We start from the raw sequence: 24,815 nt of genomic DNA on the forward strand, positions 1-24,815 counted from the left end.
GTTTCTTACTAATGCCATGGATTTGATATCATAAATATATTAAGTACAATCCTCCTCTCTCTCCTCCAAAAATCTTCAAAATACAAGAAGTAGTAAACAAAAAAGAAATCAACTTTTTTCAAGTAAGAAAAAATATGCAACACAATGTGGGGGGGGGGGAAACCTTGCATACTGAGAACTTTAAAATAGGATCTGGGCTGAGGAGTAGTTAACAAGCTGTAGAAAATGATTGTACTATGTTTCTAAAGGTTTCCTGTATTTGCTTTACAATAGTATTTCTTCACAAATTTTCCAGGAAGTGTTCATTTGCAAATGTATAGAAGAGCCTTGCTGAGCCTCCTAACTGGATCCTACTGTCTCTTTTTCAGTGATTTTTAAAACTGTAAATAGTACTAGCTTAGCCATGCTTTTCTGACTTTTTCACAAGTTTTAAAGCTTTTTATCTTTGGAAAGAGAATTTTATCATTTTGTTTTGGACAATTTTTCTTTCTTCCCTTTAGGTGTCAGACAGAACTGAGAGTTTGAATTAAACTCTGAGATGGAATATAGACAAAGTATAAATAGATTCAAGAAGGGTCTAGAGTAATTTCTATGTAATAAATTATTGGAAGAATATATAGATTAATATATTATGGTAAAGGCCTAATTTTGATAATTGACATAATGGAAAAAATCATATTTTTTCATAGTATGTTCCTTGGTTTTAAATACCGGTTAGATTATGATTGTGACTTTTTAAGAAATGATTTTACATTTGATTATAGTGGTTAGGATTCAGCCCTCTCCCTGCTGCAGCCCAGGTTTGATTCGCAGTCAGGGAACCAAATGATGAGGTTTAGATTTAGGGAACCAAAATGAAATTAGGGTTTCTAGTGGTCAGGGAGTTAAATGATAAGGTCTAGTGGCAGGTTCGGGGTTCAGGGAACTAAATGGAGAGGTTTGGTTACCCTGCAACCCCTTGGGATTCTGCATAAGGTTAGGGAGTTTTAGGGACTCCCTTCTGGTGGTGAAGAGGTTCTCTGTAAAAGAATTTACAGACCCGAAAACCTAGATTGATAAAAGGGTTTATTATGAGGATTGGAAGTAAGGTTAGAAATCCTGACTGAGAGGCATAAAGTCTGATTAGGGAAATAGGTGAGAATAAAGAGAGGATGGCACTGGAAAGAGTATTCCAGTGGACAAAGGCCCTTAGCATGCCAAGCATAGAGCTGGCATGTTTGGAACCTCTGCAAAGAGAGGATTTAGTTTAACTCTTTTTATAATGAAAGATTTAGCAGAAGGGGGCCCGTGGCTGGAAGCCCAAGTTGGCTTCTCACTGGGTTTCAGCTTGAATTTGAATTGAATTCCATGAGTTTTAGGACTGAGCTGATCCCACCCAGATAACAAAGATGAAACTGTTTGACCATCGGGGTGGGGTCCCTCACTAAGGCAGAATTGAAGAAGATTTTCTCCTTTAAGGATTTTCAGAGTTTCAGGGTCCCCTCTTCAATCACATTTTACTTATCAAACAAAATACTTTAGATTTAGCAATTTGAGTTCCTTTAAAATGGCAGACTTTTTTTTTTTTTTACACTAAGGCTTTTTATTTTCAAAGCATATATATAGATAATTGTCAACATTTGCCCTTTCAAAACCTTGTGTTCCATTTTTTTCTCCCTCCTCTCCCACCTCATTCCCTAGACAGCAAGTAATCCAATTTGTTAAACATGTGCTGCATTTAAAAAAAAAAAAAGGCAAAAAAAAAACTCAGATCAAAAAGGGAAAAAAATGAGAAAACAAAATACAAGCAAACAACAACAACAAAAGTGAAAATATTATGTTGTGATCCACCCTCAGTCCCTAAGGTCCTCTCTCTCTGGGTGCAGATAGCTCTCTTCACCACAATACCATTGGAACTAGCCTGATTCAATTCACTGTTATCAAGGGCCACATTCATCAGAATTAACCATCATATAATCTTGCTGGTTGCTGTGGACAATATTTTCCTGATTCTACTTACTTCACTTAGCATGAGAACATGAAAGTCTCTCCAGGCCTCTCAGAAATCATCCAATCAGCAGGCATTTCTTAAGCACAAGACTCCTTAGGAGAATTTATGTGTGGATGTAAGAATTGTACAGAATAAACTAGTCTGGTTGGATTGATGTATCATTGATCAAATATCCACATCAATAAGATTTTAGCTTCATTGGCATATTGGGATACAAGCAGAGCTTTGTATAGACACTAAACAAAAATTAACTTCCTTGGCCCAGTGGATTACTGTGTTTTTCTACCTTTATTTTAGTGAATCCAACAGCTTAATGTTTGTGACACCAGGGTACCTTCCCCTAAAAATTCAAATCTTTCAATTGTTCTTCCTGTGATGTGTTGGTGCTGTTCTTCTGTTTCCATATCTTGGTAGTGATGAGAGGAGCCTTGAAACTCTTCTCTTTTTCTCTCTTTGACTTTGGGGGGAATGCTAAGCTCTCTCCTGAGAGACCTGCCCCAGGAAATCAAGATAAAGTGGCTTCATTCTGTTATCTGGGTGGGATTAATTAAGTCCAGGACCACTCCTAACCCTATTGAGTTGGAAATTAGCAATTCCAAGATTTTCTATTTTGATTCCAGCTCAAACTGCTTTCAGTCCCCATCAAGAGCTGCCCCCAGCTTCTAGCCAAGGTTTTAATTATAAAAAAGAGGCAACTTTGGGCTCATTCTTTGCAAAGGGCATACCATGGCCATGCCAAGGAACCTCTCTCTCCCCTTTGCATAGCTGCAACCCTCTGCCCGCTGAAATGATATTCTCTTTCAGCGTTACTCCCTTTTTATTTCTTTTCCTATTTCCCTAACAGGACTATGCCCTTTTCCCCTTACTGCTGAGATTTCTCTGGTTGACTTCCCCAACCCTCTTTACCTTCCTGACTGGATTTCTCTTCTAGGATAGGATTTTTCTGCTAAAAACTTTATATCCCTTTGTCGAGACCTTGCCACCAAGGATTTCAGTCTTTTTAGCGAAGACTGACTTTCCAATGCCAACAATAAAATTCTCTTGCCAGTTTAACTTTTCAGGTTCGTAAATTCCTTTACAAAGGACCTCTGTGCCGACCAAAGGGGTTCCCACAACTCCCTGACCTGCTTCAAACCTCATCATTTGGGGACACAGCCTTGAACCTCATCAGTAGGACACAGGATTGTGTTCAAGGACTATAAGATGAATGAAGGATGGAGTCATTCCAAATTCTCTCCATTTTAATTAGCCCTTTTCTGGGGCTTTGTATGATATTCCATGGTCAAAGCCACAAATGTTTGGTAGTATCATTTTTACCCTTTGTTCCTTTCATTTATATTGTATCATTTATGAAATAATGTCTGTGTACAATATATAAAATATGTAAGTATATAAATAAGTATGCTTACATATAAATATATAAGTATATAAAAAGCTGGGGTTTTATCTTCAAAAACACTATTTACCATATTTTTATGATTCCCCTCCCTTGCTTGAAAAGTTCTAGATGCTTCAAAGAACAGATAATTCTCAAAGTAAAATAGCATATCGAGGTACATAATAGTAAAATAAGAAAGTGTGATAAAAAGATGGAGTTTTGTAATTAAGGATGCCTTTTATGGATGATGAGTAAATGGTTGTGAGTTAGATATTCAGCCAGTTATACCCTTGAGACAATTAATTCCAAATATGTCAAAGAAAAGTACAAAAAAGGTGATGGGGAAAAAAAAAATCATTCTAGGGAATTTAGCTTATAGCTTTATCATTCTTGACTGAGAGTCCATGGAGATATAGAAATATAGTTATATGGAATTTTTATATACAACTAGATATGTTATATATAACATTTTACATATGAAATAGTGTTTTTTGTGTGTATATATATGTATATATATGACATGTGTATATATAAAACACTGGTTTTCAATAAAATTGGTTTCTTTTGTAATCCTATGATTTTCATATTCCGCATTAAAAACATTATTCTTAGAAGGGATCCAGTAGACTTTGTTAGATTAACAAAGTGGTTCATGACATTAAAAGGTTAAGAACCCTTAACTTATAGAAAAAACAAAATCTGAAGCATCTGGGAGAAAAAAAAAAAAAGTGAGAATGATGAATAAATTTTACTGGGCTGAAAAGATAAGAAATCCCCAGAAAGAAAAAAACAAAGCAAGGGACAAATTAACAAAAATGTGTCTACTTCATGGGCATTCCAAAGTGGTTAGCATAATAAAAGAAATGAGAGAAGACCTAGCATCTATACAAATGCATATAAAAACCATTAAAAACAACAAAAAAGATAAGCACAAAATTTAGTATCTTGGAAAATCTTAATAAACTGATAGATTCTTTGAGAATAGAATTGCCTTCTTAGAAGACAACAAGCAGAGGTGACAAAACAAAAATGTAAAACAAAACAAAACAGAAAACCTTAGCACATCAATAGGATGCTTTGCTCTGAGATTTTATAAATAATGGAACTAGAGATTGGAGCACTGTGAGAAAACCTTGTAATTTATCTCACAGAAAAACATAGAGAAACAAAGAATCAAAATGACACATTTCAGGAAATAAAATAAGAAAATTTTTTTGGAAATATCAAAAATAGAAAGCAAAAGGAAGATACAATTAACTGAATTCACAGGACATCATCAGAAAGAAAACCTTAAATTATCATCCAAAAATGTACATGTCAAGACTTGAAAGCAAAAAATTATTAAGAGATTATTCAGTATGTAACATGCCATAAGCTGTTTAAAAAAAAAAAAAAGTTATCTTTTTGAAATTTCACTGTTAGAGAAACTCTGAACATTTGATTTAGGAATAAGAGAAAAATCTCCATAAAAATGGAAAGAGGCACAATAGCTAGTAGGAATAATTATGCTTTTATTTCTTACTCTTATTACTTTCATTTGGATAGCAGCAGTTTGAAAAAAAAGACTAGAATGTAGCAAAGGAAAGTTGAAATGTTTAACTGTGCTTCTGGGTTTTATTAGATAATTCTGTAAAGGGTTTGGATCTGGGAAGACTTGAGATATTTATTTCTACTCCAGGTATTTACTGGTTTTATGATCCTAGACAGGTCACTCAAAAGTCTATTTCATTATCTGTTAAATATGGGCAATGAACGTATTAATATAGTTCTTTTAAGGATCAAAGGAACTCATATATATACATATGTATGTGTATATATATATATGTATATATATATATATATATATATATATTAGAAGAGAGGAGAGAGGAAAGAAAGAGGAAAGAGAGTTTGTAAATTTTGCAATTTAATATGTGTCAGTTATTACAGGATCTATAAATTTAAACAAAGAAGTAAATCCTACACATAGATATGTCAACTAGACTTTAATCTCATTTCATACTCTTGCCTTTTAAAGTCACTAGTTGTGCATTTAGGGTTAGGTGACTCAAATTCTTCTCTTTGGATTTATAGTTTAGATTTATACTACCTCTTTCTGATTGTTAAACCACACAGGTATTGTTCATATAAATTGTTGTCCTGCCAAGTTTTCCCAAATCCTATATTTATAAATTTGATTTTACAATCCCAAATGCTTATTAAGATTCAATTAAATTTTAATTTCATTAAATTTTAATATGTGGGCATGTCTATATATTTGAATATCTATCTATTGTCTATATATTTGAATGTCTATCTATTTGAATAGGGCAGTTGGTTTACCAATGGGTAAAATATATTTATGCCATCTACTACATAGTAACTTTCCATTTTATAGTCATACCTTATATTTTTTCATTCCTTAGAATATAAGGATGTCCTTGAAGGATTTTCATTCATTCATTAATCTCCTGCCATGTGGAAAGAAGATACTATGCTAGGCCTTGAGGATTCAAAAATAAAACATAATCTCTATTTTTAAGTTGTTTATAATCTAACATGGTAGGAGTAGAGTAGAAGGAATATAAAAGGAAAGGAGACATACTAAACAAAATTTTATATGAGTAGGAGAGAGCTATAGGGATCAGAGAAAGTGCCATAGAATAGACTGTAGTTGACCTAAGCTCTGGAGAAAGAAAAGGATTTCACAAATGTGTAGTATGTCATAAAATGTGTATACCCTTTGGTCTTTGACAAAAATAAAATATTAAAAAAAAAAAAAAAGAGGCAAAGCCACTATGTATGTATGTAGGTTAAAGAGAAAAATCTTTACTTCTACCCTATTAAATTATAGCAGATTGTGACTGAAATAACTAATTTATATACATGATTAAGGAAAAATAACACCTTTCTCAAGCTTCTATAATGTCTAAATTAAAGAAATTTTTGAAATGCCCATTTCACTAAAACTGAGACCAGTATATTGAACCAAAATGGGAATTGTGATGCAAAAAAGGTTTTAATTCAAGAGAAAAATAAAATCTATGTGTAAAGGAGAACAAATAAAAAATTCTAACATGCACATTCTCCATTCCCCAAACTTGTTATAGTTCAATAGGACTCCACAATCTAGCTTCAACTATGTCATCTCATACGAATTCCCTTAAAAAACTCAATGATTACATTAAACTCCCTCAATTTGCTACTCCTTGTTTCTGTCTTCTTTGTTCCAACTATCCCCCGTCCCATCCTGCCTTGTCACTGAAAATCCTATATGTTTAAAAGCTTGTCTTATTTATGCTTTTATTTAGCACAATAACATATAAATAAGCATGATGATAAAAGCTAGCATTTATATCAAACTTTAAGGTTTGCAAAGAGCTTTACATATATTTACATGTATTATTTCCTATTTTTCTCACCATATTTTGTCATTCTCATTTTATGGTTGCTAAGGCACTCCGGTTGTGACTTGGCAACTAATCACGCAACTAATAAGTGTTTTAAGGCTGGATCTGAATCCATGTCTTTCTGACTCCAAGTCTAGTACTCTATCCATTGAGCCACATAACTATGTTATAGATGTTTTTACATTCCCTTCCTTTCCCTTCCTTTTCTTTCCCTTTCTTTCTTTTTTTTTCTTGAGGCAATTGGGATTAGGTGATTTGCCCAATGTCACACAGCTAGGAAATGTTAAATGTCTGAGGCCAAATTTGAACAAAGGTCCTCCTGACTCTAGGGCTGGTGCTCTAACTGTGCTATCTAATTGCCCTCTTATAGATGTTTTTAAATAAAATTCTTTAGTAAAGTGGATTTTTCTGCCTTGGTCCAGGCCACTCATTATTTGTACTAGATTAATGTTCAGTTCAAAGTGCTGCCATTAATTGGCTCCTTTAAAGCAGTAGCTGTAAACTTTTTAAAAATAGCAATAAAAATGTATATTTATAAATTATATATATTACTGTTGTAATATTAAGTATATTATAAAACTTACATTAAAATGACTTTAAAAGGATGAACTAATAATGAAATAATATCTGATCTGAAATATGTTGTCCATCTTTTGTTCAGGAAGAAATCAGACTGAACTTAATTAGGAAAGCTATTGCAGTAGTTTGGGCAATCTGATTTAGGATGATGGCTGTCTCAGTAGAGAAAAAAGAACAGATTGAGACATGTGGAGGTAGAACTGACAAGATTTGGCAACTGATTGGCTACGGGGCAGTGAAGTGAGTGAAAGTGAAGAGCTGAGGATAATGGGGGGGGGGGTTGTGAAGACCTAGGTGACTTGAAGGATGTTCTAGTCAGAATAAGGAAATTTAGAAGATGGGTAGGTCTAGAAAAGGAAAGATAATGAAACTGTTATCCATGCCTTCTCATCCAGTGTGTACTCACTCTGCCCCACCCAAATAAAAAAAGAGGAGACAAGTTTTCCAGTCACTATTTACCAGTCACTGTCCCCACTATGGAGCCCCCTTTCCCAGGGGCACTGTTCAGCAGTTATAAAGTGATCTGAGATGGCCGAAGTGGGATGGAATTTCTCCAATGGTCTCTGTGCAGCTGCTGGAGATAGCAATAAATTATGCTTGTAACTGCCCTGAGCGCTTATGAGAGGTCAATAGCCAGCCTTGAAGGGAGTGGATAGGAGCAGGAATAAGAAAAGGAAGAAGGGAATAAACATTTATATTGTCCCTAAGACTGCCAGGCTTTATGAAGGGAGTGAGTAGAATGGGAGAAGAGTGTAGTAGCAATTATGTTAGAGAGAATGTGTCTATCAAAAGAGCATGGAATTTGATGGTTATTTCCCTTTCTTCAGTTGGTTTTGTCTCTCTCTCTCGTCTCTCTCATCTCTCTCTCTCTCTCTCTCTCTCTCTCTCCTTCTCTCTCCTTCTCTCGTCTCTCCTCTTCCTCTCTCTCTCTCTCTTCTCTCTCTCCTTCTCTCGTCTCTCTCTCTCCTCTCTCTCTCTCTCTCTCTTCCTCTCTCTCTCTCTCTCCTCTCTCCTCTCATCTCTCTCTCTCTCTCTCTCTCTCTCTCTCTCTCTCTCTCTCTCTCTCCTCTCTCTCTCTTCTCCTTCTCTCTCTCCTCTCTCTCTCCTCTCTCTCTCTCTCTCTCTCTCTCTCTCTCTCTCCATCTCTCTCTCCTTCTCTCTCTCTCATCTCTCTCTCTCTCTCTCTCTCTCTCTCTCTCTTCTCTCTCTCTCTCTCTCTCTCTCTCTCTCTCTCTCTCTCTCTCTCCTTCTCTCTCTCTCTCCTTCTCTCTCTCTCTCTCTCTCTCTCTCTCTCTCTCTCTCTCTCTCTCTCTCTCTCTCTCTCTCTCTCTCTCTCACACACACACACACACACACTGTCTCAACACATTCTGCTACAATTTCTGTCTCAACACATTCTGCTACAATTTCTGCTACCCGGAGGTAGTGGTACTTTGAGTTTTTATTTCATTTACAAAAAGTATTCCATTATATTCTTTTTTAAAAATAATAACAAAAAAGATGTTTTTCGGATTCCAAAGCTATATCGCCTAATCTCTGTATTTCTTTTGTTGTAACTGTTTTTGAGTGCAATGAGGAAATTTTCATACTGTTTGACATGTTCTTTTAAATGTATTGGTGACTATGTGACATACGTTTGCCTGAACCTGGAATTTAAAAACAACAGCTTAAATAACCAAAGAATCATCTTTCTTCAATAATTGTTGTTTAAAACAAACACAAATTATCAATAGAACATTTTAGAAAATGTTAAAATTATAAAATAAATTAAACATCATATGTCTAATATTGTTATAATAATGTTACTAAACTTGAGCATCATCATATTCGTGAAATACTGCTAAACAGACAAGGATCTTTATGCACAAATGTTTTAAAGATTTTCACCTTCAACAGAATTTGTTTTACCTATTCCAGAAAAGCCTTAATTTGTGCTATATTGTTGACCAGAAGATAAAAGCATTTTTCTTTAGCTAACATTATAATTTTATCCATTTATCTAGGTTGCATTTATAATTTTGTATATTACATATGACTAAAATAAATCCCTTTTATGACTACAAAGAAAGGACAGGTAAACCTATGGAACAGAAAGTGATGATTGTAATTTGAGTTCACTTTGAAAAATCATTTAACTTCTCTGGGCCTTTGATTCCTAGTTTTTAAAATGAGGTGGTTGGAGTCAATGGCTTCTGAATCTGGGATCATATGATGTAAGAGAAATTGTCATCCTCTGATTAGTCTGGAAAGATTTCTTAGAGGAGGTGAGATTTCAGGGATTATTTGATGATAAGGAAAGTTTGCTAAACTCTTTGATGTTTCAGAGTATTTCTTATTGACCTTAATACCTAATCCAATCTTGTTCAGAAGAGGTATAAAATTGCTGTTTCAATTAAAAGAGGCAGGAGAAGGGAGGGCAGGTGTTTTCATTCAGAAGGAAAAATTTGTAGATGATAGTGGGGTACCCAGTATAAAAGATCTTTGGGCCAGCCTCTCAAATTAGTTGAGGAAATGGACAAAGTAGTTTGGGATAGGTAAGATAAAGATAGAAACCTGATCCATTAAGTGATGGAGGAAATTATTCTTAAAGTGTAAGTCTAGGAAGGTGATTTTAGAGTCCTCACACCATAAATCTGTAATGGGGCAGTGATCTTAGAATGGCAAAGATAAGATTATCATGATCAAGGTGTGAGATGGTGTTTGGGCTTACACAAAGATTTTGGTAACAGTTACATTAATTGCATAATTTAATGACCATGGCATTAGAAAATACTTTCTGTGTTGAGGAGAAATATCAAATGATCTTTCTCTTAGATTCTATATCTAAATTGGGTTTGCAAAATAACATCTAAGTTTTACCCACCTACAATTTTTTTTATTTTTATTTTTAACTAGTCTGATTTTTTCTTGGGCTATCCCACACTGATGGTATATAAATATACAGCATTAAAATAAATGTGTACTTCAGATATAGTAAAATAAGTTCTTTTTCTTTCTAAAAAGTTTTTGATAACTATTTGCCAAAGGAAAAGTATAGTTTCCTTAAAGGATAAATAGCTACCTTTGTAGTTTGCTTAAATAGATTTGTTGTTGTTTTGGTTTGTTAATCTATCTTAATTATTTCACTTTAGCCATCTAGAATAACATGTTTTTCTGGTTGGAATTTTCTTGTAAAATATTTATTTCAAGTGCATAATAGCAGAAAAATTAGTTTAGTTGCTAGATCTGGTCTTACAGCATTTAATTAATAATTTCAAGAGAAGGAGCATTCAATAAAACTTTTAGATTTTTAAAATATATATACTAAACTCTTTTTTAAAAAACAGGCAGATGATGGAGAATAAACCACCAGGAGATCTTCCAATTTTTAAGTGGGCAAGAAAAAAATGACATATGAGCTTCAGTGTGGCCAGGTATAAAACAATATGTTAAGAAAAATGATACTATATTAGAATATAATGGGTTCTAAATACACAATGCAAAATATCTGAAAATTTCCAAGTCATAGAAAAAAAAAACTTTTTTCCATTGCGTGGAGTGGGGTGGAGAGTAGGAATAGATTTTAGGGAGTTTAGGGATACAGTTTTAATGAATTCCTTGGCTTTGTACTATAGTGTATATATTTGGCTTATACATAAAAGCATGTATATTAAATTGAAAATTACCTTTTTTTTTAGTAAGGTAGTTATAATTTCTAGTAAAGATGATTCTTGATTTGCTTTTACTTTTTAAAAAATTTTTGCTAATTTTGCTGCTAAGTTTTTAACATTTTTAATATTTCTTCCTTTTTCCCAGAGAGACATGCTTTAGAACAAAGAATATTTTATTTATTTTATTTATGTATTTATTTAATTTTCTGAGGCTGGGATTAAGTGACTTGCCCAGGGTCACACAACTAGGAAGTGTTAAGTGTCTGAGACCACATTTGAACTCGGGTCCTCCTGAATTCAGGGCTGGTGCTCTATCCACTGCGCCACCTAGCTGCCCCAACAAAGAATATTTTAAAGGAAAGAAACAAAAGAAAAATATTAGCAAAACCAATCGATATATTTTTTTGAAATTTAGAAAATACATTAGAAATAAAAAAGTATGATTTTTAAAAATCTATTATTATAACTGTGTGTTTCTAGGCATGTTGTGGAAGAACATAATGGAACTTAAACAGATGGAGAGAAGAGTAACTAACATAATCATGTCAGGCAGGCATATTCTTAGGTAAAAGTACTCTAAACAATGCCCAATTGCTTGGAAAATATGTTTACATCCATGCCAAAGAATATTCAAATTACTAAACAATTGTTCTCATTTCACACTATTGGAACTATGTGCTTAAGATTCTATAAGCTAGGCTTCAGCAATTTGTGAACCAATAATTAGCAGAAGAATAGCTGGTTTTGATGAGGTCAAGGAACTAGAGACCAAATTGCTAACATTTGTTGGATTATGAAGAAAGAAAAGGAGTTCCAGAAAATCTACATCTACTTCATTGACTACACCAAAGCTTTTGACTATGTTTATCATAAAAATAAAGCAAGTCCTCAAAGAATTTGGAATACCAGATTATTTTACTTGCCTCCTGAGGAATATGGTACCATGGCCAAGAAGTAGCAGTTAGAACCAAACACAAAATAATTGATTGGTTTAAGATTGGAAAAGGAATTTGACAAGACTGTAAATTGTCAAGTTATTTAACTTATATACAGGATATGTTATGGGAAATGTCAGACTGGACAAATCAAAAGCTAAGATTGAGATTTATGAGAGAAATGTCAAAAATCTCTTTTATGTTGCTCTTTTGGTGGCAGAAAGTAAAGAATTAAGAAGCCTTTTGTGAAAAAGGAAAGTGTAAAAGCTGACTTAAAGTTTAACATAAAAAAAATAAGATCTTAACAACTTGTCCCATCACTTCCTGGCAAATAGAAGGAGATAAAATGTAAATAGTGTCAAACTGTATGTTCTTAGGCTCAAAAATCCCTACAGATGGTGGCTACAACTATGAAATTAAAAGATGTTTGCTACTTGGAGAAAGACTGTGGCAAATCTGGAAGAGTAGAGATGTTGTGATATACCTTGCTGACAAAGATCCATATAATGGTTTTTCTAGTAGCAATGTGTGGCTAAGAGAATTGGAATAAAAAAAAAAGCTGAGCACCAAAGAATCAATGCTTTCAAATTGTGTGTAAGAAAAAACTTCTGAGAGTCTCTTAAACAGTAAGTACAGTCAATACTTAAAGAAATCAATTCAGACTATTCATTAGAAGATCAAATATTAAAACTGAAGCTTGGTCACATAATGCAAATACAGGACTCTTTGGAAAAGGCCCTAACAGAACCATAAGAATATTATATATAGTAATAGCATTACTTAAGTTTGAAAAATAATGATAAATGACTTAAGTATATGTAAATTAACTATGCCAGTAGCATTAGGGATTAGTGTTTAATCTTGTCTTTCTACTCATTAATCATTTTGTCCTTTAGTCATATGCCTTGGGAAGATTCACAGTGGTGGTAATTTATTCTGATTCAAAGTAATTTTCCTCCTAACTAGAAGATTTATTCTTTAAACTTTTTAAAACCCATATTGGTGGACAATTCAAAATCATCTTAAAAAACTTAAGGCCTCATTTCTCAAATATAGAGAGAACTTCATTAACTTCATAAGATATGTCATTCCCCAGTTGATAAATGGTCAATGAATATGAACAGGCAATTTTCAAAAAAAGAAATCAAAGCTATCTATAATTACATGAAAATTGCTCTCAATTACTATTGATAAAAAATACAAATGAAAACAACTCTAAGGTACTATCTCACACCCATCAGATTGGCTAATATGACAGAAAAGGAAAGTGACACGTTGGAGATGTGGGAAAATTGTACACTAATACACTGTTGGTGGAGTTGTGTACAATTATGGAGAGAAATTTGGAACTATGACCAAAGGTCCATAAAATTTTGCATGCCCTTTAATCTAGCAAAGATATAAGAGAAAAAGAAAATAACCTAAATATACAAAAAATATTTATAGCAGATGTTTTTGTGGTAGCAAAGAATCAGAAATTAAAAGATGCTCATTAACTGGGTAATAGCTGAACAAGTTGTGGTATGTGATTTTGATAGAATACTAATGTACTATAAGAAATGTCAAGTAGAATGGTTTCAGAAAAACCTGGAAAAACTTATGAATTGATGTGAAATGAGCAGAACCAGGAAAACATTGTACATAGCAATAGCAATATTATATAATGATCAACTGTAACTGACTTAGCTATTTTCTTCAATACAGTGATTCAAGGCAATTCTGAAGAAAAATGTTATCTACCTCCAGAGAAAGAACTGATGGAGTCATAAAGCAAACTGAGGCATACATTTTCATTTCTTTATTTTTCTTGCTTTGTTTGTTTTTGTTTTTTTGCAACATAGCTAATATGTAAATATGTTTTGCATGATTTCACAATATACTTGATATCACATTTCTTGCCTCCTCTTGTCTGGAAAGGGCAGGAGGGAAGGAGTAAGAGAATTCAAAACTCAAAAAAATCTTTATAAAAATCAATGTTAAAAATAAATAAATTTTTTAAATAGTTAACAGATGCTTCCAACTTTATTAAAGTATAATGATGAACATAATTTAAGCTTTGTATATGTCTTAGACATGCCATTTTGAACCTTATTTTATTGTATTTCTCAGCAGTGTTAATGTCTCTAATAGTCTTTGAAGTCTATAGGATTGTTTGCCCTTAGACTGACCAGCTCCATCACTTCCAGTACAGCCCTGAGCAAATATGAAGTACTCAAAAAATACTTGTTTTTATTATTGTCAAAGCTGGCATTAAAAGCCAAAAGTACAAGGTCAGAGAAGGAATAGAAAAAAAGAGGGAAAAGGAGGTGGAAAACCAGTCAGTTAACAAGTATTTATTAAGTGCCTACAATGCCTACAAAGGTGCTATGCTAAGTGCTGAGAGAAGCTAATAGAGACCAGGGAAGCAAGAAAGCAAAATAGATAAAAAGACCATTTTGTTTATAATAAAAGAAAAAGCTATAGTATATTGGACATGAAAAAACAAATCCAACTGATAATAGAAGACTTAAGTGACTCAGGGAAAAGAAAGAATAAATACCTACCATGTTAGCACAGTAGCTTTTTTTAGATGAAGGTTACCTCACTATCCTCCAAAGACTATTTGTTGAACACAATAAATATTTAATAAATGTTTTTATTTATTAAAAACTAATCAATTAAAAACAAAGCAGAGAAGGCTTATATGAACTACTACAATGTAAAATGAATAGAACCAGGAGAACAATTATAAAACAAAATACTGTAAAGACAAACAACTTTGAAAGATTTAGGAACTGTTCAACACAATGGAAACAAACCCAATGTAGGAAAAGGAAAGAGAAATCCATTTTTAAAAAATTTAAACTTCATTCTAATTAATTGCCAAATTCAATTGATTCACCTCTGCAATATTTCTCACTTATATATTCTCTTTCTTATTCCAATTGTTCCTATCCTACTGAGACCCTTTATCACCATTGTAATATCCTCCTGAATGTTGTTTAGGTCTCTGGTATCTCCATCCTCCTATCTACCATTCATACTTCTTGCACATAATAATATTCCTTTTGTGCAATTCTGCTTACATCATTTACAGCACAAAGAACTTTTCAGTGGCTCCCAATCTCTTGCAGAATCAAGTTCCAATTCCTCAGGCTGCCACTGAGGGCTTTCATTCAAAATCTAACAGCACCTTCTTTTTCTGGTGGTATCATATTTCCCTTCGTTTTCCATGTGGCACCAGCCACAATCATTTACCTTCCCTGATATGGTCTTAAAGCAGCAGATAAAAGTCAAGAAGATAAATTCTGTGTTTTGTTCACTTTCCCATAAGTTTTGATGTCTTCCTTCCTCTCTGCCAATGCGTAGCATGGTTAAAAATGCATACATACAAACATATATATGTGTATGTTTATTATGAACATTCACTTTTTAAAATGAAGTTAAATGAACATGTTAAACCTAAGTAGGCACCCAAGGAATTAAAGTAGCAAATTTCTGTATAAATGATGACAGGACTTAGAAAATTAAGGAAAAAGGTAATAATTCTCAATTAACTTTTGTTAGAAAAGGGAACCATAATAATAGTAGTGATTTTGAATTGGTTATAAACAGGGAATTATGTAGGAGAAGCAATGAAAGAAATGCATTCTTGGATTTGGGAAGCGTAAAGGATAATTAATAAGCAGCAATACTATAACTTACACAATGTGAAAAATATTCAAAGAAGGTTTTTGATAAACCCTATTGAGGTGAACTTCTGGGAGGACATAGGCAAGAGTTGCAAAGAATAAACATCTACAAATGGATTGCAATTTACATCATTGTAGGAAATGCCCCAATCTATGAAAATACCATTTCATTGATGTATTCAGTGTTTTGTTAAATACTTTGTGTATGATTTTACTTGACACTGACAAGAAACTTGTGAGGTGAGTATGGTGTAATTAATAATTCCATTTTGTAGGTGAGGAAACAAGGGGCCTGAAAAGCTGTTACTTGTTCATCATGACACAACTAGTAAGTGTCTAAAGTAGACAGACACTGGATCCCCTCGGATCATCTGATTTCAAGTCTAGCCATATTGCCCCAGTGACATCAGATAAACAGAGCTTTAGCATTAATATATTATTTGCTTTTTAATATTGTGTGAATATAATGTGTGTGTACACACACATTTTATGTATCTACTATACACATTTCACAGCTAATGAAGGATTAGCCTATTGTTTTACCCAGAATTTCCCAAATTTTTGCTACCAAGGCAAGCTAGTAATATCCCTTAATTTTCTAATAATCAAACTTCAGATATTGGTCACATGTACTCTGCTTATGGAGATTTCATGCTTTCACTAGATAGAAATGCAAATGACAGATTTTATGACAGCTTTTTTCCTTGATATTTTATAAATCTTATATTGCTGGATAAATTTGGGTTCTTATGAAATTCAGGTTTCATCTCTTATAAATGGTTCAAGTTTCTAAATGTCTGGATAAATTGATTTTTCTGTGACTTCCCTTGATAGCCTAGTATGGTAAATGTGGGGCCAATATATATATATATATAAGTAAATGATATACTCTATATTTCCTTCAATAAATTCAATTCAACAAAGTTGGTGCCTTTGGGAAATTACATATTACTTTTAATGAGTCCAAACTTCTCATTGAAATGAAAGTTTAGTTCTTTAACTATATAGTTTTTTCAGTAATGCTATGTGACTGAGTTTTTGAATACCACAATATAGGTAGAATTAAATTATCCCCTATTCAAAGTGTGATAAGATGCATTTAGTGAATGATTATACTATAGATTCTGATAATGAGAAATCGTGTAGGGGGAGCAGTGTAAAGGATATTTTTAATCCATAAAAAGAAATGTGAACTAGTCATGTAGTGAAAGTGAGGGAGCTGGTGGAGTTTTCCATTAATAGTTAAATAATGTCAAGATATCAAGAACTGGGAATAATAATATTTAAATTCTCTACCCCTAAGGCTTGTTGTGGGAAAAGCTCTCTGTCAACCTTGAACAACTACACATATATGGACTGTTACTATTGCACAATACTGTAGAGTTTTTACCATGTATGTGAATATAACATTAAAAAATTTCCCATCACTTTCTAACTGCTGCCCATCATTAGTGTTTTCCCCATCCATTGATTTGTTCACTCTCAAGCATCACTTTCATCACATCACATATCTTTTCAGAAAACTATTATCTAACTAATGGGGAATATTGACTACAGCATTGAATCTGGAAACCTTTGTCTAGCTTTCAGGGCTTGCCATGTACTAGTAATGTTCTTCAATAAAGGTTATAATATCTCCTTCATATCTAGCACTAGCAGAGGGCTTTATACACAAGAAGTATCACTAAATCTTTGTTGGGGGAGGGGGGGAAAGATCGACCTAGAGGAAAACTCCTAACCTGGTGAGAGATTTATGGGAAGACATGGATAGGATGAGTTGCACATGATCAAAGCATAGATATATTGTATTTTGCTCTATTGAACAAATCTGCCCAAATAATGACACTTCGGCATCTATTATGTGCTAGATTCTAGTGATAGATAATTACAATAGAGATTTTTCAATTTAGTGAGAACTTGGGGTGAGGATAGATATACAAGTAATTATGGTTCTTTTTTTTTTTTTTTTTCCTTCTGAGGCTGGGGTTAAGTGACTTGCCCAGGGTCACACAGCTAGGAAGTGTTAAGTGTCTGAGACCAGATTTGAACTCAGGTCCTCCTGAATTCAGGGCTGGTACTCTATCCACTGCGCCACCTAGCTGCCCCCAAGTAATTATGATTCAAAGGAAAATGAGATACCTAATAGGCACATGATAATTGATCAATAAAGTTCATCAGACACTTTTAAGTATTGAAGATGTAGAAACAAAAATGAAACAGTCTGTGAGTCATGAAGTTTTATATTCTATCTGAGAAGATGAACAGAAATAAATGTGTACAAAAATACAAGGTAAATTTGGAAGACTTTTTGTAGAAGAAAGCACTTGAACAAACTTTTGAAGGAAACAGGAATTGTAAAAATTCTAATGAAAACATACTAGATATGGGTACAGACAAAGAAGACAGCATGAGCCTGTGATACTGGGACAATAGTAATGCCAGTGAACAGAAATAGGCAGAGTAGAGGAAGATGATGTATTCAGTTTGACAAGTTGGATTTGAGGTATCACAGTGGTGAATCCTCGTGGAAATACTCAAAATGAATCTGGAAACATAAGGCTAGCATATTAAAACTCTTCTCTAATACCACATTGAAGGTGACTCTGGGTTCTTGAAAGTAATGCGAGCTAAGTAGAAATTGTCAACCCTGAAGAGTTTTGAGAGAGAGTGCAGTATGTTGAGGAAAGGACTGGATGTGTAATCAGAAGAGCCAGGGTGAGATCCCAGTTCTTAGCACTTTCTAGTGTATGATAATGGATGAATCACCTTTATGTATCACTTTCCTTATCTGTAAAATTTAAAAGAATTTGTGAAGAATGTGTTCTATAAACTTTAAGTTACTCCATACATTTAAATTGTTATTTTCATTATTACAGTTACAGGCCAATCCTGGATTCTATATGTCTGTCATCCAAGGACCAGCCTTGCTAAGGCTTAGAGAAATTCAGTGACTGAAGGCTGTTGACCAGGTAAGAAATTTTTTGGTGACAAGAACTCATAAAGTGTTTGCTAAAATGTAATGAGTGAAGTCTTTATTAATCACTTAAATTGCAGAGGATGGAAAGGTATTATTATGATGTTACTCTTTTGACAAATATGCCACAGATGTTTTGTCAAACTGTGCTCTTCTTGTATTATACTCTATTTTTTTATATTTTATTATTACATATTATTATTATTATATTATATTATTAATATAAATAACATTTACATTATTATTACTGTATTAATACAGTAAGTCATTACTGTATTAATACAGTAAATCAATACTGTATTATTAGAGAGGCAGTAGTAAATGGAATTCTGGCCTTGGAGTCCAAAAATAGGTTCCAGTTTTATTCTGATACATACTATACTGTGATTTTACTTTAATAATGTGGGGCTCGTCACTTAAACTATCAATGCCCTAGGCAACTCTCTAAAACATAAAGTTAAAAATAAATTGCCAATCTATATTGGAGAAGGGAGTTTCCAAACTAAGTTCCTAAACTTATGAAATTATAAGTCTGGGCATTTTATGCAAATATGTTATTATGTTGTGTTATTACTGTATTCTGTATTGACAAATAAGATTATAATTTTAATGTGTACTCAGAGGCAATTGGTGGTGCAGTGGATTAGAGCTCAGGCCCTGGAGTCAGGAATAACTAAGTTCAAATCTAGCCCCAGACAAATCACTTGGGCAAATCACTTGATCTCTGTACCTTAATCTTCTCAAATAATAGTACCTACCTCAAGGGGTTGTTGTAAAAATTAGATAATGGTTATAAAAGCACTTAATATAGTGCCTGGTCCTAAAAAATACTATGTAAATGCTTATGTGTCTGGCTGAATATTACTTATTAAAAAAAACAAACAAACAGAAAAGAACAAAATATCACATACGCAAAAGACCACATAATCACAGTTAATAGTCGTTTATTGTTTGTCTTTCATTCTCAAAGTGGACCATAGCATTAGGTAACTGATGTCATGACTTGCAAAAGAATTTGATTTTAGTAAGTATAAAATTTCACACACACACACACACACACACACCTCTATCCCTATATAAGTAGAGTATACTTATAGGTATAGTCCAACCTATACACAAAAAGGAATTCCCAGTACAACATACTCAATAAGTAATCATCCAAACTCTGCCTGAAGACCTCCAAGAAAGAAAGAACCTATCACATCTTTAAGCAAACCATTCCACTTTTGGACAGTTCTCCCTATGAGGAAGTTTTATCTGGCATCAAGCCTAAATTAGCATTTTTGCAAGTACTATTCCTTATTCCTGTTTTTGCCTTCTGGGGCCAGATGAAACAAGTCCAGTCTATCTTCCACATACCAACTCTGCAAATATTTGAAGACAGGTGTCATGTCTCCCCTGAGTATTTCCTTCTCTAGGCTTACAAATGTTCTTCTTAAATAGTGATACTCATAATTTATTATTCCAGATGCAGTCTGATAAAGTCAGTTGGGGGTGGGGGGGAGGGGATTCTAACCTCCCTATTCCTGGAAGCTATTACTCTCTCAATGCAGTCCAAGTTCACAATCGTTTTTTTGACTGCCATCACAAAACTGACTCATATTTAGTTTTCAACCGACTTATACACGTTCCTCCTACCTAGATCTCTTTCATCACAGAAATCCATAGTGACCCCAAGAGAGACATGAAGAGATTCTGTGATAGATATGTCAATGTACATAGAGAGAGAAGCACAGAAGAGAGGATACAGAAAATCTCTGGAAGCATCAGGGGCATTTACAACCTTCTAACTGAGTTCCAAGGCTGTGACTTCAAGAAAGTAATTTTGGGGGGAATTCTGGGTGGGTCTAGGGTTTGGCTAATCCCAAACCAAATAGCTGTGGCCTGAGCCTTGAGTTTTACCCAAGAGTGCAGCTGGTAGCTAGAACACAGCTCCAGAAAATCCTTAGACTCTGGGCCAGCGATCCCAATAGATTCCAAGTCCCAGTGACTCCCTGTCCAGCCCTAGCTTAGCAGTAGTAAACAGAAGGAACAATAAAATTTTTTCTTTTTAAAGAGATGATAATGAATTTAGAGACCTCTAGAGAGCTATCTAAAAGTTTTATTGAAATAATTAATAACTTTAGGTAAATTCCAGGATATAAGGTAAAGCCACATTACATTATTACATCATCATCATCATCATTATTATTATTATATTATTATTATTATTACATTCCTAAATATAATTAAGAAAATCTTATAAGAAGAATTAAAAGGAAAAATTCCATTAAGAAAATTTATAGAAGTAATAAAAGAGTTGAGACTATCTTCTAAGATTTACCTTGGGACTATATGAATGTCATTATAAAATCCTGTAGAAATATAGACATAAATAATTGGAGAAACAGAATTGCTCATAGATAGGTTGAATTAATATATATAGCAAAAGTGACAATGCTACACCTATGTTAGTTTATTTATTCAGTACTATCTCATTCAAATTCCCAAAAGAATATTTTATAGAGTTAAAAAATGATGAAATTTACACAAAATAGCAGAGGGTTAAATGTCTTAAGAATAATAATGAAAAAAGAAAGAATTGGGAAGGAGAGATTTATGAATACCAAGTCTCAAGCTATACTAGAAAATAGTAATCATTAAGTTGATTAGAAAGAGATAATATCTGTCAGTAGAACTCGTGATTAGATTAGTTATATAACATACAGAAGCAAACAAATATAATAATATATTTGTTTGATAGCATTAGATAAACAAGACCAGTTACAGTTGGGGGACAGGATGACTCACTATTTGATAAAGTATGCTAATAAACTATTTGACAGCAAATCTGGTAGAAATTATGTTTGGGTCTTACAGCATATAGCAAGATAAACTCCAGGTAGATCTGAAGATCTTTACCTCCTTCTCCCTCTCCCTCTCTTTCTCCCTGTCCTTCTCCCTCTTTCCTCTCTCACCTTCTCTCCCTCCTTCCCTCCCCCCCTTTCTTTCTCCATTTACATACACACACACACACACACACACACACACACACACTAAAGTGAAGAAGGATAATTCTGTGAAAAATGCTTTCTTTGCAGAAATAAATCTAATGTAGTAAAAATTAGAAGATAACTGACTAGGAAAGATACTTTCAACAATTTTTTCTCATAAAAACCTCATTTCTAAGATACATAAGGAAGTATTTTAAGTTTATAAGAGCAAAAGCCATTCATCAATAGGTATATTTCATATAAAAGATTTGAATAGGCAGTTTTTAAGGAAAAAAAATCTAAGTTATCAATAATTATATGAAAAAAGTGTTCCAAATCACTAATAATTAGAGAAATGCAAATTAGACCAACCTTGATGTTCCACCGCACACTTACAATACTGGCAAAGATGGCAGAAGAAGAAAATGGCAATGTTGGAAGGATTGTAGAAAAGCAGATTACTCTGTTAGTGGAGTTTAGAATTGGTCTAGCCGTTCTGGAAAGTAATTTGGAATTATGCTTAGAAAGTTACCAGACTCTTCAATAGTAGGCCTATACTTTAAAGAAATCAAAGTCAGAAGAAAAGAATATATATATATTAGGTTTTTTCATGATAGTAAAAAAAATTGGGAATAAAGAGTGTGTTCCTATTGAAGAATAGCTAAATGAACTATGGTAAATGAATGGGATGGAATACTGTACCATAAAAAAAATAATGAAATGGATAATTTCAAAGGAAACTAGGAAGACCTGTATGAGCTGTTACAAAGTGGAGTGAGCAGAAAAAGAAGTACAATGTATACAATAATAGGAACATTACAAAGAAAATAGCTTTGAGAGGTTTTAGAATACTATGATCACAATACAATGATAAGCCAGGAGTTCAAAAGAACAGAACTAAAACCTATCACTCTTCACCTGTTAAGAGTGAGAAAACACTTAAAATATAAAAACAAACATATTTTTTGAACATGGTTAACGGAATTCATTTTGCTGGACTGTGCAGCTAAATATTGAAGGCTTTGGGGAGGGGTTCCCCAATAGAGATAAATTGATAGTGGATGGGAGAGATTAATTTTTTTAAATGCTTGTCAATTTAAAAAATAAAAATCATAAACTTTTAAAAAATAAAATCAAGGTATTCTAGTTTCCCTTGATCTATTAAAATTAAGTAATTTTGTTACACTGGAATAATATGTTCCTGGTAAAACCATGTTGACTCTTTAGTTGTTCAACAATCATCTTTTTAGTGATCCACTTATAAAATTAAATTCAAATTTACAAGCCTGTAGTTTGCAGGCTTTATTCTTGTTCTTGTTCTTGTTCTTTTTTTTTTTTTTTTTTTTTTAAATCAAGATACTTTCCTTTCTCTAATCTTAGGCATTTCTTGCATTTTCCCTTATCTTTCAAGTAACACTGATAATGGCTCAGCCATTATACCTGCCAATTGTTTCAGTCATCTGGACCAACTAACTTAAACTCATCAAGAGCAGCTAAAGCCTTTCTTACTATTTCCATGCTTACCTTAAGTACTAGCTCCTTGTTAATTATTTTTTTTTTTTTTTGCTGTCATTTCCAGTGTAAAAAGTCTTTCCTTTTGCAGGAAAAAGAAAAAAAAAACATAAGGAAAATATAAATGGAGCAGCTTTCTTTCTCTCTGTTATCAGTAACCCTCATACTATCCATCCAAAAAAGGTTCTACTCCTTCTTTGATCTTTTTTTCCTCCCAATAGAATTAATACACACACACACACACACACACACACACACACACACACACACACTCACACACACAAACACACACATACTTCAAACCTAAAAACAAAAACACAACTTATTTGATGTCCTTACCATTCTTCACCATCCTCAATTCCTTCTGAGCTTTAGCTCTTCTGTTATTTAACCTTGCTTCTGTCTTCTGTACATCTTTGTGCATCTACATTGACCTTTCAGAGCAGTATTACTTTTGTTGCCCATTGTGTCTTCAAAATTTCAGTCTTGATTAACTCCCTTATTACCAGCCTGTGTTAGATGTACTCCATCACTGACCAAGAATTTGTCAACTCTATAATATTTGAAAAAGCACTTAGCACAATGCCTGGCACAATGTTCCAACTTATCTTTTATTAGATTGACAAAGAGCATCCTTAGAACTTGTAGAGAAGGAATCAGCAACTACTACTACTCATTTTTTCTTTTACTGGCTCTCATTGAATGTTCCCTCAACTGAAAGCTTTTATGAGTCTGCTGTATCATTTTGAGGGGGATAAAAAGTTCCTTCTTCAGAGTATCCAGCTCCATCCTCCTTAGGTAGAATTTCATATCTAGCCTTTCTTTTTTGAACCATCACTTTGATTCCCTCCTAGTGTAAGCTTTTTTTTACCTCATATCTAGAATATTGCTTTAGTCTTGTATTTAGCCTGATTCTCCCCTCTCCTACACATCTTCCACATAACCTGCTTACCTTAAGTTCCTAAAGAACCAATATACCAATCAAGTCAAGACTGAGAAATTATTAGTACCATATACAGAATGGAAAATAGGCAAGAATTAGGGGAAGAGGAAAAGTTGGAATAAAGATGAAGTATGATTATCAAATCTGACTTCTATTAACAAATTCTATTGATTCATATGGTGACAAATGATGCTACATGTAAAAACCTACAAATCCTTCTGCCAGGGATTATAAGTTCATGGATAAATGAGAGAAGATTTTAGTTGTTTTTCTTCTTTGAATTTCAAGAGAGACAATGGTTTGAAAAGTACTCAAGTGTTTAAGAAAAAATGGGTTTATAGATCATTGGTTAGCATATAGGAATATTATATCTTTGGTCAAAGATGAAGCACATCTAACAATAACAAGCAAAAAATATTTTTTCTAGAATTTAGTAGATTTTATTAAAAAAATGTAAACTGCAAACAAGTATGAGATGAGCACCAGCCATATACATGTGTGTGTATAGATGTATAGTTTACAATATATGTTGTCACTTGCTTGCATAAGAAGTGTACATTGTTGATATTATGTCACACCTATTTAATATACCTATTATAAATATTTGGATAACCTAGAATTTTTTTTTCTTTAGAAGTTGTGGTATCCCAATTGCCTCTACAGTGTATCCCAAAAAATCCTAATGCAGTTTTAAGCTATTAAAACTTAACAACATCACCAGAAAAATATTGTTATTAAAAGGACAGTGTTTTGGTTCAGGGAGTAGCTTGTAATATATGAAAGCTTTAGGCAGTTTCTTAAATGCAATCTCTTCTGTTCTCT

The 24,815-nt window shown here is 33.3% G+C and overlaps 1 protein-coding gene across 7 annotated transcripts in view; it reads left to right on the plus strand.

Moving 5' to 3' along the window:
* Positions 1–24,815, plus strand: part of WASF1 (WASP family member 1) — a 110,810-nt gene that overhangs the window by 37,798 nt on the left and 48,197 nt on the right. For all 7 annotated transcript variants that reach the window (XM_074310112.1, XM_074310111.1, XM_074310114.1 and 4 more), the window contains one exon: positions 18,469–18,561. The gene's annotated coding sequence lies outside the window, so the exon portion shown is untranslated. The remainder of the gene's footprint in view (positions 1–18,468; positions 18,562–24,815) is intronic.

The sequence above is a fragment of the Sminthopsis crassicaudata genome, chromosome 4, assembly GCF_048593235.1.
Source record: "Sminthopsis crassicaudata isolate SCR6 chromosome 4, ASM4859323v1, whole genome shotgun sequence".
NCBI classification, from domain to species: Eukaryota; Metazoa; Chordata; class Mammalia; order Dasyuromorphia; family Dasyuridae; genus Sminthopsis; species Sminthopsis crassicaudata.